This window comes from Euphorbia lathyris, chromosome 9, assembly GCF_963576675.1.
Source record: "Euphorbia lathyris chromosome 9, ddEupLath1.1, whole genome shotgun sequence".
Lineage (NCBI taxonomy): Eukaryota > Viridiplantae > Streptophyta > Magnoliopsida > Malpighiales > Euphorbiaceae > Euphorbia > Euphorbia lathyris.
In genome coordinates, this window is record NC_088918.1 from 60918823 (window position 1) to 60932781 (window position 13959).

Below are 13959 nucleotides of genomic sequence, written 5' to 3' on the forward strand. Positions count from 1 at the left end.
TCTCATAAATGAGAATACAGGTTTACTACCAACGAACAATTCATACGGTGTGGAACTAGCGGATTTAGTTGGTACTCGATTTAGGGTGAAGAGGGCAGTTTCTAAGGCATAGCCCCAGAACATCTTTGGAAGTAAGGCCATGCTCATCATGGACCGTACCATATCTAATAGGGTACGGTTTCTCCTCTCGGATACACCATTGTGTTGTGGTGTATAGGGAGGTATCCATTGCGAGCATATCCCACATTCAGTTAGATAATTCAGAAAATTATCAGAAAGATATTCGTCACCTCGATCGGATCGAAGCGTCTTTATTTTCTTTCCTAATTGATTTTCTACTTCATTCTTGAAGCATTTGAACTTGTCAAAAGCTTCTGACTTGTGCTTCATCAAGTAGACATAACCATATCGAGTATGGTCATCTATGAAGCTAATGAAGTATCTGAATCCTCCTCTTGCTTGGACTGACATAGGACCACATACATCCGAATGAATGAGTCCTAGAGTGTCTGATACACGCTCACCTTTATTGCTAAAGGGTGTCTTTGTCATTTTACCTTTTAAACATGATTCGCATGTTTCCAATGATTCCGAATCAATTGAATCTATAAGCCCATCTGAATGAAGCTTTAGCATGCGTCTCTTGTTTATATGGCCTAAACGACAATGCCACAAGTAAGTTGAATTATCTAGTTTATGTCTTTTGGTATCAATTGCAAAAACAGGAGTTTTATCATCTAACACATAAATCCCATTTTGTGATATTCCTGAAAAATAAAAGATCAAATCTTTATAAAAATTGCAACTATTGTTCTTTATTGAAATATGAAAACCGTCGTCAACAAGACGGCTAATAGAAATAATGTTACGAGACATCTCAGGAACGTATAAATAATTCCTTAATTCTATTACAAGCCCAGAGGGAAAAAGTAAAACATAATCTCCAATTGCGATGGCGGCAACTCTTGCTCCATTTCCCACTCGCAAGTTTATGCTTCCTTTCTTAAGTTCCCTAGTCTGTTTTAGCTCCTGCATATTTGTACAAATATGAGATCCACATCCGGTATCAAGTACCCAAGATTCAGACAATGAAACTGTATTTATTTCAATATAGAACATACCAGATGTAGAAGCATCGCCCTTTCCCTTCTTGAGGGTGGCTAGATACTCCTTGCAGTTTCTCTTCCAATGCCCATCTTTACCACAGAAGTGGCACTCTCCTTTGGGCTTCTTCACTTCCTTTCCCTTGGACACAGCTTTCTTACCTTTCTTGGGATGTTTAGGATTGGGAAAATTCCCTTTCCTCTTCTTTGATCCCTCAATTACAAGAGCCGGTATGGCCTTGTCTTTCTTCATATTGGGCTCAACTGACTTGAGCATGTTTGCAAGCTCTTCAAGAGAAGTTTGCAAGTCATTCATTTGATAGTTCATGATGAACTGTGAATAACTCTCTGGGAGGGATTGAAGAATCAAGTCTATACTTAATTCGTTGTCCATCACAAATCCAATACTAGAAAGTTTGGTAATGTAGCCAATCATCTTGACACAATGTGTCATGACTGATGTGCCCTCTTGCATCCGGCAACGATATAGCAATTTGGATATCTCGTAGCGTTCGCACCTGGTCTGTTTCCCAAACAGTTCCTTTAGGTGCATGATGACGGAATAGGCATCCATCTCCTCATGTTGCCTTTGTAATTCCGACGTCATCGATGCAAGTATGATGCAACCGGCATGATCATCATCAGCCTTGTGCTTCTGGTAAGCATCAATTTCCTCGATGGGAGCATGATCTTCCGGGATAGGGGGTATCGGTGTATCAAGTACATATCCAATTTTCTCGAACTTCAAAACAATTTTGAGGTTACGAAACCAGTCGGTGAAGTTTGAACCATTCAACTTGTTATTGGTAAGAATGTTTTGCAGATTGGTTTTAGTCATGATTTTAAGAGTATATGTTTAAACAAAAACCTGAGAGTGAGAAAGAGTAAACGTATGTTATTCATTTATTTTAAAGTGTAACAATCTAAAATTATAAGCCTTTTAATTTATTTCAGATTGCTCCCACTATTTTGCCAAATTAATAACCCTCCATATTAATTCGAAGAATTTCACAAATCCTTTAGTGAGCTAGGATCCTAACTCCTGAGATTTCGCCTTAACTTTAGCCAACAAACTAGTCTCATTCATTAGGTAGATTCATTCAATCAATCACATCTCGAATGTGACTCCTAGGTTATTGGGTTACTAACCACATTAGTAACTAATATGTCATTCATATTAATCCCAACCATTTTGCCCATTAGTGTATGAACAACATGACTTTTGCCAACCAATTGTCATACTCTAATTTAAGTATTACCCCATATTCATGAAAGAACTATTTTCGATAATCCAGGTGTTACCATAAGACCCCGAGCTTGACTTTTGCCAACAACCCAAAGGCCCCCAGTACTATCGGCTGAATTATAATATTAGGGAGGGGCAACCGATTTTAATAACTTATTTATTTACTTAACTTTTTAATGAGGGATTTTTATTTAAGTCTCATAATCTAACTTAGTCTTGATTTGCTTTAGCATACATCAGACATACATTCACACATACATTGGCGTTATGGACATATCATCTAAATTATTCCGTCGAGCCAGAGACGGAATAAAAGGGCAAACCTAAGGAAATACTAACTATTACATATTTCTCTTTAGGTCCTCCGTCTTCTCCATGGCGCCTTGAAAATTACACATTAATTTTCTATACTACTAAAGAAAACTTCAATTGAAAATTGAAGGGAATAGATGAGAAGAGAAATTACAATAGATAGTAGAAAGGCAGGACGCGCATGCCCTATTTCAAAAATACCAAAAGAATAAAAGAGGGTCCAAATATGTCCATAACTCCAAACATGCAAAGACTCAATTAAATAAATTTATTTGGTTGATTACATAACTTATTTATGTAATATTTATGTTAATCAAATTAACTCATCAAATTAATTCCCATCTAATTTTACTTCTAACCGTTTTGCATCTTTATATTAATTCTTAGATTAATATAACCATACAAAACTTCAATTATGCATGTCCCAATTATTTTGATTTCAATTCATTTAACGCTTTGATTTACAACTTGGTAAAAACAAACTTTTAAACGAATTTTCATTCGATAATCAAAACAGAAAACTATTAATTTCCGAAACATGTATATATATATTTTATATTCAAAACTAATTTTAAATTTCATATATATATCAGATTTTCAATACGGTTGAAAAGCGATTTTCAGAAATAGGAAAAACTACAATAGCTTTCCATTTTATCTATAGAATCAATAAAACTAATTTTATTAATCTAACCATAAAACTAATAGATTTTGTTATAATGATTATCAACCGAAATAATTAGGAACATACGCATAATCTATTTCACTTATTTATCTTTAGAATCAATTAACCAAACAATTTGTTAATTAATCCTAACCATAAATATTCATTCAATCTTATTGAAAGCTTCTAAATTTCATATATGAAATAACGGATTTAACGATGGCTCTGATACCACTGTTGGAAATAGGGCTAAGGTATAGCAGCGGAAATATAAAATTTTTAGCCTACTTCCTTTTAACCATAGGATCCGTTAATCGTTATTTCATATAAAGAGGGATAAGAAGATATACCTTTCGATGATCAATCTACCGTTGCAAACGAAGTGCCCACAACTTCAAAGGAGATGTAAACTGTTTACCAATCTGCCCCTATTCGAAATAGACCTTCCAGACCTCCGAACGACGATCCCTTCGGTGGAAACGTGGAAGAATGTGTCTAGAAGCTACTGTCCAAAAATCGCGACGATCCGACGGTTCAATCTCCGGGAATCCTCGAAATAGTGAACTGACCTGATGTAGGCGAAGAAAAACGAATTTCTCCCTTTTGATTGTTTTTCTTCTTTCGTGAACACGGTGAGGTTAAATTAGAATCAACCCTTATGAGATGTAACCAAAATAGATTACCTCTAATTAACCAACACAAGATCAAGGAGAAAGAGGGATGAATTAGATTAATCAATCGATGGAATGCCGAATGAATTCTTATCCACGAACTTGGGGATGGAATTCACTTTCTCTCTCTAGCTAGTAGATTTCGAAAATCACAAGGGGTGGGGCTAGAGTGTGTGTCGAAATTCACTAGGTAAGGGGTATATATATTATCTTGTCTCTAAACCCTAGTTAGATAGGATTAGGTTACTTAATAGCAATCCAATTCGGAATAGGATTTCTAATTATTATCTTACTATATATCTAATATAATTAGGATAATAATAAGTAACCTAGTTAGATAATAATAGGAGGACATTAATCCAATTAATAACTCATAACTTGATTATCTCTTAATTAATTTAATTTCACAATCCTAATCCAATTAGGAAGAGTGGAATAAATTAATTCCCTTCCTTTAATACATATAATTTCGACCCCCCTTATCCATCTCTCTTTTGTTTCCAAGTCTTATGTGTGATCCATTAGGTCCTTACTACTTCTGGCCGTATGCAACTATTAAATTAATTTCTCCAAGAATTATATTTAATCCTTGCATAACGGAATGATGAACAGAGCATGTTATCGGCATGTCCGTAATCATTCCCCCAGAGTCCGTTAAGAAGACATGTTGTTTCTGCCGTTAACCCTTCCGTATTAGTTACAGTATAATTCGATCCTTTATCAACTACATCCTTGAACTGAATCTTATGACTATGGATGATGTCAAGTCATATATAGCGAGACGTTCGTTTTACTTGTACAGGCCGAGTCAACTCAAATAGATAGGTTAAGTGAAATCTGTATTTCTACTCTTAAGCTATCACCTTGCAAGGATTTAGAGTCGAGTCTTCCACAAGCGATCCTTGGACGTATCTCCCATTCGTCGGGAGTGATAAATGCTCAATCCAATGTATAACTACCCTGACATTACCTCATGTGACACCCAACCTTTGCAGTTCACACCCCAGAGTCATCTCTATTAAGGATCGTGGGACCACGCGATCAAAGTCTCACATTCAGTAATTCAGGATGACCAATTAACATTCCTTTGAGTCTGAGGATTATTTATACCTATTAATACCAATGAGATGAACAGGTGACAAGGACGAATCTACCCATCCTGTTATCTCAAATCGGATCCCCAATCCTAATGAACGACGTTTCATCGGATCTATGTAACTGTCCAGATATCTATATATGTGAAGCTTGTGAGATCAGCTTTCTGTCGGACAGAAGACATTGTTACATACAAGTCTCAACAGTGATATGTCAATCCTAAACATCTCACTTGACTTGGGGTGGTTTTAAGTTTATTAGTTTATTATAAAGTCTTGTCTCACTTCATGCTTGTATGAACACTTTATAATCACTTTAAACAAACTTACGGATTTCCTTTTATTAGACTTTATTTAGTGCTGTAAAAGGGTTTGCCTTTATATAGTTATCAAACATATATCTTATTAAAACAAATGATATAAAGAACAATTCATTTACAATAAATTTGCATCCTACAACCATTGTCTTTAGGACACTAAACCCCAACATACACACACACTATATAATCAGATTAACCCATCTATTATAGAAACCCAATTTGAGCATCATTTGCTTAAAAAAAATCTCATTCAATTCTATCATAAGCTTTTGACATATCAAGTTTTAAAGTAGCAATACCGGTTTTTCTCTTGGACTTTTGGTGCAAATAGTGATTTACCTCAAATGCCAACATGACATTATCGGAAACCAACCTGTCTAAAATGAAAACACTTTGAGATGGAGAAATAATTAGATGCAAGATGTTCTCCAATCTGTTCGCTAAAACCTTCGAGACAAGTTTATAGATCACACTGCACAATGCAATCGGCTGCATATCAGAAACAGATTCAAGTTTTGATTTTTTAGGAACGCGAACTAAATTGGTTTCATGGATATTCTCAAGCAAATAACTTGAATTCAACCACTCCAAGCAAGAAGCAGAAACATATGATCCTACCATATCCCAATATTTTTGGTAGAAACCAAGATTAAAACCATTAGGTATAGGGCTCTTATCGGGGCGCAGAGAATACATCAGTTTTAATCTCTTCGGCAATAAAAACATAAGTAAGATCATTATTGATTTCAGAATTGAATTTAGGATTCACATTTTCAAGAAATTCAGCAGCATCACATCCATCAAAAATAAATAAATCCTGAAAATAATTTTGAATATTAGTACCCAAACCTAGACCAATCACACCAACCTCTTGAATTGTTTTTTAGCTGCTCAATTTTTTTTTCTCTTCCTGTTAGTTGCTGCTGTATGGAAGAAACAAGAGTTAGAGTCGCCTCCTTGGAGCCATAACTTCTTAGCCCTTTGACTCCAGTACATCTCTTGTTGCAACATAAATGAATCTAGCCGAATTTTCGCCTCCAAAATCAATTGATGAGGAACTTGATCTGACCACCTTTTAAGATGACACAACTGTTCTTTACAGCTCGAAATTTTGGATTTAAATTGATTACGAAGTTCCTCTCCCCATTCGAAAAACACTTTCCCACACTTCTTTTGCCACTCAACAATGTCATTGCTATCACAATATCACCAAGCATCATTCACCTTATCCCGACACCCTTCTTCACCGAGCTAAGAGTTCTCAAATCGAAATCGTCTTTTCCAAGCATAACCAAGAGAATTAATTGAAAGAAAAAGAGCAGAGTGATCCGAGCAATCAACTTCCTCATTAATAACTTTAGGCATATTAAATAGATTCAACCAAGACGATGAAGCTAAAGAACGATCAAGATTTTCTTCTACACAATTTGCGGATCCACGACTTTTCTCCCAAGTGAAACGGTGTCTCTGCACAGTAATTTAAAAAAGCCCACAAGAAGTCACAATATCAGAGAAGCCAGTAATAAGGCTAGGATGGTGAATTCAACCACCTTTTTCCCGAATGCGAAAGCATATCATTTAAATCTCCTATAACAACCCAAAGAGCAGAAGAACCTCCATAAAAATGTTTAATCATATCCCATGATTCAGTACGACGGGACCTCTCAGGGCAACCATAGAAACCGGTCAATTGATACTTTGACAAACCTTGAATAGTAATTTTAATGTCCATAAAATTCCTAGAGAAGCCAAGAAGACTAGCAGATCCATTGTTCTTCCATAAGAATTCTAAACCTCCACCACAGTTAACAGGATCAACAAAAAACAAACCAGAATAAGATAGTATGCGTTTTATTAATTCAACCTTATGTCTACTACATTTCACCTCCATAAGAAAAATAAATTCTGGTCTAAATTTGGACACAAAAGCATATAACATACGGGTTATACAGGGATTGCCAATACCTTGACAGTTCCAGTTTAAGGTACTCACGTATAAGGAGAGAGCCAATCCATGAAAAAGAGAAAGGTCAACTCCTGAATAGGGAGACAAAATATAAACTTCTCAAAAGGGAGACATTTTTATAAAAAAAATCAATGTTTATTAATGATCACATATATTGTTTTATTCAAGTTCAACATAGTCTGTATTATATTTACATCAACGTAGTGTTGGGTTGGATTAAGTTAAGAGAATTAATTTCCAAATTCAATTTAGTTAATCCAAGTAATGTATTTATATTTAAAAAATTAAAAATCAAGTTATGCTTGTGAATAATAAAAAATACAACAAATTCAAATTTAGTTAATTGATTCGAAAGACTCAACAAATATAAATTCAAACCAAAACATTTAACAAAACAATAAAAGTAGAGTTCAAACAATTTGGATGACTTTCGGGTTTTGAGACAAAATTTAAGAACAAATTGGGTTTGAATTTCAATTTTCACCACCATATCGATAAACTCCAAAATCGGGTTTTTGGAGGGAATTATTCCCAATCTAATAATGATTGGAAAATAATTTCCTGGAAGAAACTTCTTTTTAACTGGTTGGTTATAGTCATCCTCACCCTTCTAGCGACGATACATATGCTTATTAGTATCTTATTTTACATGCATTTGACGCTTATTGAGGTGTATTATATTCCAATAAATAAATATTGATATGTAGTTTGTAATCAAGCAATCGAGTTGCCATATATTTCGATTATATCATTATTACAATATCTTCAACTATTCCAAATTTGTTAACATCTGTAGCTTGATTCAAATCAATTACACTTTTGAGCCTTCATTTTTTTGGTCTTGCAAACATGTTTCTAAGCAACTGAGTTTTAGGGCAAAAATTTCTTTCATCATATTGGTTTCTTGTTATTAAGAATTGTCGTAATCTGCAAAATATAAGAGATGCTAGAAGTTGGTGGGGAATTTTCTGATGTCTAAGTCAACTTATTTTTGAAAAGAACAAAAATATTAGTACTTAATTTTTTTTATAATAGACGTTCATCGTTTTTATCCCTGAATAGGGTTTCCGTCTTTCAGGTAAAGAAAGATCTTGCCACATCAGCACGAGGAACCTTCCAACAAGGACCGGCCTTATATGCAATCTAGAATTCACAACTCAATTTGGATATAAGGATCCAACCCATTTACAACTCAAATTTTCGGACTGGATTTTCAATGCCAACTGAGAAAGTAACATTTAGATGTTATAGCCTCTATCCCTTTTAAACCAAAAAGTCTTTTAAACTTCACAGCATTTTGCATGTATGCAAAATAGCAAACACCATTTAAACAAAAACCCAATCAAGACTATATGCAAGGCTATAAAAAAACGTTAAACATTAGTTTGACGGACAGAACTTCTGAGAATTAATCGGCTTTGTTTTTTTTATTACTTTTAATTTTTGATAAATACAATTAAATTTAATTTGTCTATTTTAATATTTGTGACATTAATATCCTTAAAAAAAATGAAATTGTGTTAACAAAATAACATTAATTGCAAAATGTACCAACAAAACAACTTTAATATCCTTAAAAATAAAATTTAATAGTTTTAGATACTTTCTTTTAGTTTTAAGTTATTTAAAATCTAAAAAATTTTGATATAAAATTCGAGGGTTGATTTTTCTAAAATAGTTGTCTGAGTCATCTAAAGCCTGTCAGGAGTCTCCTAGGTCCGCCTAGCCGATCGAAAATTGATAAATTGATTTAGACCGTACAATTTATAAAATCGGGAAATGTTGTGAATTTCAACGTCCAGGCTGATCATAAGGATTGCTGATTATACTGAAGTTATACTAATATCCTAGGTAAGTTGCGTTCTCTTATAAAGAAATTAGCATACGTGCAGTATATTTGTGCTATTTTAATGAATATTTTTCTTGTTGCAATATATTAATAAAACATTTTCCTCTTCACTCTTTCATTATTAAGCTTTTGATCCTTTTGTTTTTTTTTTCAGATTTTTAATTGTTAGATTCGGTATAACAGACAAACAGAAAATAACAAAGTAACAAGATCATTTTGTATCGTATTATGGCTGTCCTAAAACTTAAGATATGTTTGGCTAAATATCTAAAAGCGGTAGACAAAATGACCAAAAGATTATTGGTGAGAAAAGATGAAAACCTTATAATGTGTTTTTCAAAATAAGACGACTAAATAATATGTTACGTAGGGAACTAATAAATTGTTTACGCATAAAGAAAATGAATAAAAGAAAATGAGAGGTTAAGAAGAAGCGGGCTAAATTAATGTTAGATTAATGGGCTTAATCCGTTGATAAAGCCCAGTGTCCACTAATTGAACTTCTGTTTGGGCTACAAGCCTATTTGACAAAAAAAAAAAAAGGTATTGCTATATACCGCAAAAGTTATACTTTCCACCGCACTCTTTTGACATTTATGCCCTCCTCACAATTTTAAACCAATAACCAAAAACTCTCAAATCCTCTCTAGCTTTTGAAGTTTTTCATAAAACCCGACCTAAAACGACATACCGCCAAAGAAAGGAAGGGGAAAAGGCTTAATGAATCTTCCGATAAGTTTTTTTTTAAAAATATGTCCGAAATCACGGGTTCCGCCTCCGAAATCGGAGGCGGAACCCGTTTTTTTTTTTTGCCTAAACGGAACTCCGACGTCGTTGCCACCACGGACGGAACGGATGAACTGTTCGTTCCGCCCGTGGTGGCAACGGCGTCAGCCATACTTTCCACTGTAAGTTGGAAAGTATGGCGCACCCATTCCACCGTAAGGTGGAACTGGGTTCCGCGCTCGTTCCACCGTATGGTGGAACTGGGTGGCGCATCCGTTTAGGCTTATTCTTTAAAAAAAAAAAATTCAAAATTTAAAAATCGAATTTTTAATTTAAATTTATATCGTAAGATTACTTCGTGTTTGAAATCATGGTCTTCGGGAATACTCGGATCCATTTTCGTCAAATTCGGGTTTTTAGGCTTGGGAGAGAAAGAGAGAAAAAAAAATTTGAGTTTTAAAAAAAAATAAAATGAAAAGGGCATAAATGTCAAAAGAGTGCGGTGGATGAAAAAAAATTGCAATATATAGCAGCTCACAAAAAAAAGGGATCTTCCTCTCTTTCTTCTTTTCCTTTTTTTAAACAAAAATAAATAAAAATAATCAAAAGCTGCTTTTAGATATTGTGAAAAACGGAAAATAGATGTGAAAATACGAAAAATAGAAAAAAGGAAAAAAATGTGAAAAACAAGAAAAACGAGAAAAAAAACGAAACACGAAAAAAATGAGAAAAACGTGAAAGATGAGGAAAACGTGAAAATACAGAAACGGAAAATGGAAAATACGTGAAAAACACGAAAAATACAAAAAATGTGAAAATGCGAAAACGGAAAAAAGGAACAAAAATTAACAAGTTTTTAACCATCATATATGGATGATGTTTCCATACATATGAAAATTTGAGAATAAGTAAAGTTTCTAACTATATTTGACGAAACAAACATAAGCATTATAATAATAATTACATTTCACCATTTTTTTTGAAATTTGCCAACCAAACATTGTAATAAAATCAATATTTCATTCCATTACATTACAACATTGATTATATTACATTGTATTATATTGTACCAAACGGGACGTACGTAAGAGTAAGGCCCTGCTCTTTATTACTTAATTTCAGTAACAATCAGTTCAGTTCAGTTCAGTAGTAATCAGTTCAGTTCAGTTCAGTATTCAGTTTCAGTATTCAATAATTTATCATTATTTATTATAATTATTATATATTATTATTATTTATATATAATTTATTATTATTATCATTATTTATTTATAATTTCAGCAATTTATTATAATTATTATAATTTATTATATATTAATTTATCTATTTTCATTATAATTATATTTATATATAATTTATGCTTTGTTATTATATATATTATCATTATTTATTATAATTATAATTATTTGGTGCAACTTATTTGCAAATTTTGCGAAAAGTAAATAAATATTATATTAATACGTTTACATTACAATGCTCTAAAAAATTAACTGGCTCAACTACCTTAATATCTCAAATAGTGGAATTTTATCCCTAATATTAGAAGCCAATAGCAATTTTACCCTTAACATTGATAAATTGAGTCAAGATTTTGTATTCATATGAAAATTCATATTTAGACGTTAGGAGTAAAATAACCCCGGACCCAAAACGTTAAAGGTATTTTTGTACCTTAATACTTAATTGTAATAAAAAGTTAAGAGTGTGTATTCATATAAAAATTTGTATTTAATTTCATAGGCTTTAAATTATATATAAATTTGTGTTTGTATGTAATTTATATTTTTAATTTAAATTAGACTCATTTTTATTTAATGTCATAGGATTTTATCGAGCCTAGATTTTATTTGATATTTAATTTAGTTTAATCTTTAATAATATGTTTATTTATTATTGATATTATTTTTTTTTAGTAGAAATATTATTATTATTATTATTATTATTATTATTATTATTATTATAAGCTTATTAATGTCCAATATTATCATTAAATTATTTTAAAGTCTAATATCATCATTATTGTTACGTTCGATTAAATTCGGTTAAGTTCGGTATCATTCAGTTAAGTTCAGTAGCATTCAGTTAAATTCAGTTCAGTTCAGTATTCAGTATCATTCAGTTCAGTTCAGTTCAGTTCAGTTTTTTTCAGTAATAAAGAACAGAGCCTAAAAATATTAGGAGATAAAAAAATTAGAATAACCTACAATTGTTGACATTAAACAAGTTGAAGATGTTTCCAGAGTTGAGTCATCTTTTGTCTGCCATGTTGGAATCCATTTTTTACAATTAAAACCATACAAGAAAAAACTCAGATTTTCATCCAAATATGTTATCAAATTTGCTCTATCACCACCCTCTTCCTATTAATAAAACTGACAATGGCAGAATAAAAGCAGAAAAAGACCAATTAAGAGCATTCCCCAGTGAATGTCATCTTGTAATTTTTAGATGAAAAAGTAGTAACCAACCATTAGAGATTGTGTCATAATAGTTTATTATTTTCTTTAGTGATAAATAGTGATTTTTACCTCTAAAATTCAAAAAGAGGGTGCATTGTACCGAGACGCCACACCAGATGTGCTATATCTAGCGCGTGTAAAACACACGTCTAATGAGATGCGTTTGTCGCATCAATCTGCAGTTCCAATTAAGTTGCTTTTGAATAATAAACTACAGCTTCAGTTTTTCTTGATTTATTTTTATTTTCCTTTTGATCAAAAAAAAAAATTGTGAAGTTATAAAGCCTCTAGTGGAATGTTACTCTTGCATGTGGTTGGTGCCTACCATTTTGATGTTAATACCACTGCATATGTTCTAAGATCCTTATAATTTTAAATTAAAATTTAAATAGCAACTCAGTCATACAAATTAGTTCACATACAATTGATTCTAATTTCTAAAACTATACCAAATTTGAACTAATTTATCATTTATTGTCTACTATAGAAGTGTGTTGATATCTAAACTTCAATTTGAGCTAAACTGACTTTGTCCAATAATTTCAGAACTTATTTTGACCATTAATTCATTAATAAAACCTTCTACTATTTTCCATTTACTAGCTTTTCAGTTTTCGCACTATATATATATATATATATATATATATATATATATATATATATATATATATATTGATTGATTTGTATCACAAAAAATGTGTACAACAGTAGAATATCAAAAGGCATTTTTGTTCATTATATATTTTCTTTTAGAACTCTCACACCAGTTTATATGTTGATAAAATACGCTGGATATGAAAAATGCACATTATTCTTTTGCACCAGTTCATATATCGATAAGTTCTCTGCTAAAGGGACCAAAAATGATTGGAAGAAAATTTGAACCCCAAACCGTTACCATTTAAATTCTTTATTAATTAATAATACTTAATTTCTAAATTTATTACATTAATTAATGAATATTTATTAGTATTTAAGACAATTAAAATCCTAATTACAAAAAAAGGTGAAAAATTGTAAATTATAAGTGAAATAAAAATATATAGTTTGATTTGAAATAAATTATTATTTAAACTAGTCAAATATTTTTTTATATATATTTATCTTTGTTAGGATTAATTGGGTATAGATCTAATTAATCCGACTCGTCCGAAATGGAACGGGCCAAACCCATCTTAAGAGATGGAGGATTAGCGTTTTAGGTTCTTGTAAATAGGCTTAACCCTAATCACCACACAACATAATAAGAAAGGTTGAAAGGTTGCCATCTCCTCCTCTTATGCACCTCATCTCTCTCTCTCTCTCTCATTCTTCTTCTTCTTCATTTTAGTCTGTGGATTATTCAGTCTTTCATGGCTAACACTGTGTGGTTGCCTGTTACCGGTGGTACAAGATCGTGGTGCTTAGATCCGCTACTGCTTCCGATACTCTGAGAGATCTACATGTTCTGCTATTCAATAAGGTACGCCTGAACCCGTGTATCTCAAATGGATTAATTGTCGTTAATCCCTTCAATTTTCTCAAATTTTATGCTAAATTATATATTATT